The following is a 6,000-nucleotide window of genomic DNA, read 5'->3' as shown; positions in this document are numbered from 1 at the left end:
AAATACACTCACCAGCCACTTCATTAGGAACACCTGCGCAATCTAATGCAATCCAATACGACAGCTATGCCATACATTTGTGAAGCTTATACATTTTCAGTCTGTTGACATTGTCAGAAAGGTGATAATTCTACTTTGTTTATCATTGAGGTCATAGTGGGTGGCAGTATACTGGGGTGCATTATATTGAATGGTGTTCCTAATATTTTGTCCACTGCATTAACATACAAAACTGAAAATGTATAAGCTTCATTAATGTAGAATTTATGGCAGAGCTGTTGTATTGGATTGCATTAGATTGTACAGGTGTACCTAATAAAGTGACCGGTGAGCGTAGTTGCCAATTAATTTTCTGTAAATCGACTAATCGTTGCAGCTCTGCTTAATTTAAGAGTATGCAAGAAAATGTATACTGTACTTTGCTTATCTGCAGTTTAAGGTTTTAGACTGGTTTAAACCTGTGTTGTCTGGAACGAAACCACCTCATTGCTGTGTTTTCTGAAACTGCACCTTTTTGATTTAGTCTTAAGTCAGCTGCTACGTCATGTAGAAATCACCTGAATGCCACCAGAAGTCACTGTATCTAAGGTTTAACTATCTGTAGACCTGGTTTAACTCAAAAATAACAATAATAATAATAAAAAAAACAGAAACAAAAAAGGAGAAATTTATACTTTATTTGTTTATTTTGTGGTTTCATGATGGTTTCAGTCGGGGCTCAGTCTGCCAGCTGCTGTTAATCAAACACAGACACTGACGTTAAAGGTTGTGCAACCAATTTGTGAAAACAAATTTAGATGCAAATACTGTAAACAGGTTAAAAAAAATATTAAATGGTGACAGCAGTTGAAAAGTCAGTTCTCAGGGGATGCTGAGACACTGAAAGGAGTTGAGGTGTCAGTTGAAGTGTAACAGGTGAAAGCAGTTAAAATAGTCAATAAAGTGTAATAACTGAAAGCATTTAATGAACGTATATTGTTTCAGTAGTATTCACCTGTATGGGGACAATTTTATATGAAAACTTCCTGAACTTACTCGTTTTGCTGCCTGTTAGCTTCAGTTGAACCTATGCTTGTACTTAATGTACTTAAAATCCTGGAAAGTTACCATTTTGCTGAACAGGTTATAAACTGCAGCTAAGTGACACAACTTTCATACTGACATTAATGACCAGAACCTTCAAAAAGTCAAGAAATTAGATCTGGACAAGGCAACTTTGCAAACTGGTAACACCCAAGTGGTAGAAAGAGGAACAGCTCAGTCCATGTTTCAGATTTCTCCAGATAATTAAGTAAATCTGCTTCTTGGAAGAGACCCCTTACTTTCCATGATTTCAGGACTGCAGGTTCATGTCCTCCAAATTCAGGTAAAAGAAGCCTTTGAAATGAGACAGACATCGGCTTGTTATGACATATTTGATATAAAGATTAGGACTTCAAATGCTCCAGTGCCTAAATCAGGATGCTGCTTTTGGAAGACAACAATCTGAAACCTGCCATAACAGTTTGGCCCGCCAGTCGGGGATTAAGTGTTGTGTAAATATTTTAGAAGGTGAAGAAGAAGGTAATCTGTGCTTTCAAGTGCCAGACAAGATCAAGTCTAATCTCTGACACCAGCTGCGTTCACTGCCAGGTTCATGTTTTATTAAACCTCTATTCATTCAGGGTGGGTCTTTTTTAGTTTAGAACATTCATGTTCATACAACTCACATTTTACTGGGATCTGACCAGTACAAATAGTAATGATGATGGTGATGGGTCCTAATAAGTCATATAGGAACCATCCATACGATGTACTGTTGTTGCCATGATGGTTGCAGTTGTGTCCTTGATGTCCTTCCTCCATATAAGGTTTTCATTGTACCCATAAACAATAGAAAATGGTGTCAGAAGTTAAATAGATAAATGTAATAAGTTAGCATGTAGTGAGTAAAAGTTGTGCATATCGAAAGTTAGCTAAAGTTAGCAATTAAATAACTGGTAGCTAAGTAGCTGATTGGTAGCTGATGACTGCACAAAGTAGATTAAGCGCTTCAACAGATTCCTTATTGCTTCTGGATTGGAAATGCAAGCAAACAAAAATCAAGCTGAGGACATAGTGGTTTACTTGCACCAAAGCCCCAAATAGACCCAGAAATGTAACTAGAGAAGGCGGTCACAAGAGCCGAACAAAGTGAGCGGATGAAAACGCAACAAGAAATGCTAAAGACTAACTTTAAAGCTGACATCTCGGACACACAGCTCGACAGCGTTCACGCACAGCGGCGCGGCGACACAAGATCAAAGCCGCAGTCCAGAAAGACATTCAAGAAAGCAACGGAAAGACAGTCGCCATCCTGCCTAGAGCACCAAATGTGGATTCATCCGCTGCTGAAAATAGTCCCCAACAAATGCACTATATCTGCCTGTTTGCTAAAAACTACAGAGACCAGCTGTTTCAGGAAATTACTAAGTCTTTTTTAAATGAAATTATATATATATGCGAATGCTTTTAAAGATTTACAAACTCACAGGGAACCAATGGGCTTGGAGCTAAGAGACACACAAGTCAAAATATTGAGAGACAAACTAACACATTGTTGGTTTTGGCCTTTTCATGGGATATATTAACAATAAGAAAAATAGAGAGTAATGCCAGTCCTATCCTTTAACAATCTCTGTTTGCCTCTTACGTTGACATGACTGCTCAGACACAAATATGATCTGCAGATATGAACATGACCCTTTTGTCAGCAGGACATAATTCGAGACAGATGAGGCAGATGTGTCTCCTGCTGTCTCAGGTTTGGTTTGTTATGAAACGCTGCTCTCAGCTTTCAGCCGGGTGTCAAGTGTCTAACTCTTCAGTGAGGGACGACTTATCCAGTGTCGCGTTACGTAACACTAAAACATTCATGACTCTTGAATTGTGTTTTGTCATGCCACTTATGACCTCGTTCATAATGAATCCTCACAATATTTAGACGTAAAATATGAATTAACTGCTTGAGGTGATGACTTGTGACATGTTTATGTAAATAAATTATACTGTTCACACATTATTCCAAGATTGTTACTCAACTGCTAGTTCAGTAGTCACATCAGATAAATTAAACCTAAGTTTTTTTTTACAATGTTATATATTCTTCTTTTTATTAGCTCAATTGATTGTATTTGAGTTAATATTGGATTTTATTTAGATGCAACTGCTAGCGATGATGCCTTTGAAACCATTTTGCCACCAGTTTATTGACAGTCATTTAAATTTAATTCATTTTAATTAAAACTAGCAGGCTGAAATGGACTGAAACGATTTTAACAACCCTGTTATCTTTTTGACTTTTTGATCAGGCACCAAAACAAATCGTAAAATTGCATTTTTTTTCAACATTTTTTTAATAACAGCACCATGACAAAAAAAATTACTTAGTTTCTTGATATAAAGAGAGCATTTTCTCGTTGTAACAAGAAAGTTTTTGATTGACTGGTGATTTCTGGGACGTTCACAGACACAAAACAAAGATCTGTGCTCTTCAACAAAAGTAATATCAGTAAAAGAAAATGTACTAAAACTAACAAGGAGGTGGTCCCAAGTATATTATAGTAAAACATAAATAAAGGTCCTAAAACTTAGCCTACATAAAGATATGAATCAGTGTTAAATGCCCAAATTATCTGTGGGGAAACTTCATGAGCCGATTAAAGTGATGAAGTTGCCACTAAACAATGTAATCACACCAAAACATTAACTGCAGACACACAGCTTTTCAGAAGATTACGGGTTTTTTAAACCCTCTTTATTGAATTTTCCAGGTTATATACATAGCACATAGACATATACACAGCACAAAAACAGCACAACAGGGAAATAAACAACTCAGTGTACTACACAGAATATCTTTACCCTCTGAAACTGATCCCCCCACCCAACCCATCACTCCCCAAAAACCCATTTAAAATGTCAAATAATAATCCATTTGAATTGAAGACATTACTTATACACATAAAAAATACACTGATACAACTTAAAGTGCTACTAGTCACTTTTTTATCCCTGTATCCATGGAAAAATAAGATATAAAAGGTGTCCATATTTTCCTATAAAATGATCTGGTTTCAAACATGACATCTTTTAACTTTGCTTGAGAAGGGAGTTTTTCACTTAACTAGAATAAGACAAAGGGCTAACAAGCAGCATTGTAGATATTCATAGACCGAGCAGCAGTATCTGGTTTTCCACTAAAAATGCCTGATTCCATACGTGTATCATAAGCATCACTCAGAGATTTAGACTGAACACCAGAAGTTTTGCAAATGAAGGTACGACCAAAGCACGTGAGTAGCTGGAGACAATTTGTCACAAGCAGGATCTAAATTGGGATATATTTTGGATAATTTAGCTTTTGTTAAATGGACACAAATGTTGTTCCTATTGTGCAAGATTTCTACCACCTTGAGCGGTACCGAAATCTTGCTGACATGGACTATTACTCTCTTTTTGACATGGTTATTGATTTATCATTGACATATCAGTGATGAATCAGACACTTGTGTCTACAGTGAGCAGCAGTGAGCGCAGCAGCAGACAGAGATTAGCACCATTGTTGTCGTCTTTGACATTATCCCAGTTAATCCCAAACCTTCCTGAAGATATTACTGCTCAGTGTCACATATGCCAACAGACAGCCAGCAGAGTTTGTGAAGCAGACGGTCATAAGAAGAAATTTTATTAACTTTATTAACCCTTTACAACCGGTCGGGTATTTCTGAATAATTTCCTTTCTTACTGGAGGGAGATATGGAATTCGGTGGCAATTACAGAAAAAAAAAACAGGAATATCATTAAGAGAAAGGCTCCATTCATTATGAATTTATTAGCACATTGTATTGCATCTTTTTGTATGACATGTATCTATAAATAAAGTTTAAAGACATTATTCAGTAATTACTAATCCATAAGATAACCAAAATGTTGTTTATATACCACTTTACTTATTATTATTATTATTATTATTATTATTATCATTATTATTATTATCATATAAACTTAAATCAAGTAAAACCAGTGAAAACACATGCAAGAGTTCATATAATCAGCAGTCAAATCAAATAATTTCAACAAAAGCTGCCTCTAAAAGAATAGTTTAAGGTGAGATTCATCTCCAGTGTGTTGTCCTGACTTTTGCCCAATCAGAATAAGTGGAAAATGGACGTACTGATCGATTTGTCCCTTTTTAAACAGCCAGGACAGAGGGGACCGTAAGCAGTGCTATTCATGGATCTGAGGCTGCACTCAGGAGTCAATAGGCTCATAATGTACACTGGGAAATCTGGTTTAGTCTCGACTGATACCAAAGACAACTTCCTAGAAATATAGAGCTTTGTTTAACGACCCCTTTTCCCCCAGAGGAGTGCTTTTTCTAATATGAAATGCATCTTGATCATCCAGAAGAGAGGAAATTAAAGCATAAAAGACATAAAAAATCCTAAATTTTTTTCGATTGACTTAAGTTGGAAGAAATTAGACTGAACAAAGATACAGTATATATATCATCAGAACATGTGTCCAGCTTCACCTCCAGATTTGTAGCAGCCAGATTAATCAGATAAAACATGTTTTTAAAAGTATAACCAGCCCAGCATTTGATATTTTTTCCTTAGTAGTCCCTTGATGAAGCCATATGAAGCTGAGAAAGACATGTGAATAATAGAGATCTGCAAAGTTTTCAACAGAAGACAATCTGCAGCTCTTTTCACTAAGGCAGAGGCGGCCTAAAGGGTAGAGAGGCTTGTGAACGAAAGGTTGTCAGTTCAACCAGCAGGATGAAGCCCCTCCCTTATTACCACCACTGAGGTGCCCCTGAGGAGGGCCCTCAACCCCACCTGCTCCAGTGGAGCTGCTCAGTGGCTGACGGGTCACCCAGATACCATACGGAAGTGGGCCAGTTCAGGTAATGATGCGGCACTGCTGGCCTTCTTCTGGCCTGGACAAAATAGATGTGAGCCTGAAATGGCCCACATG

The sequence above is a fragment of the Thunnus maccoyii genome, chromosome 17 (assembly GCF_910596095.1).
Source record: "Thunnus maccoyii chromosome 17, fThuMac1.1, whole genome shotgun sequence".
Lineage (NCBI taxonomy): Eukaryota > Metazoa > Chordata > Actinopteri > Scombriformes > Scombridae > Thunnus > Thunnus maccoyii.
Note: the sequence above shows the minus strand (reverse complement) of the source record.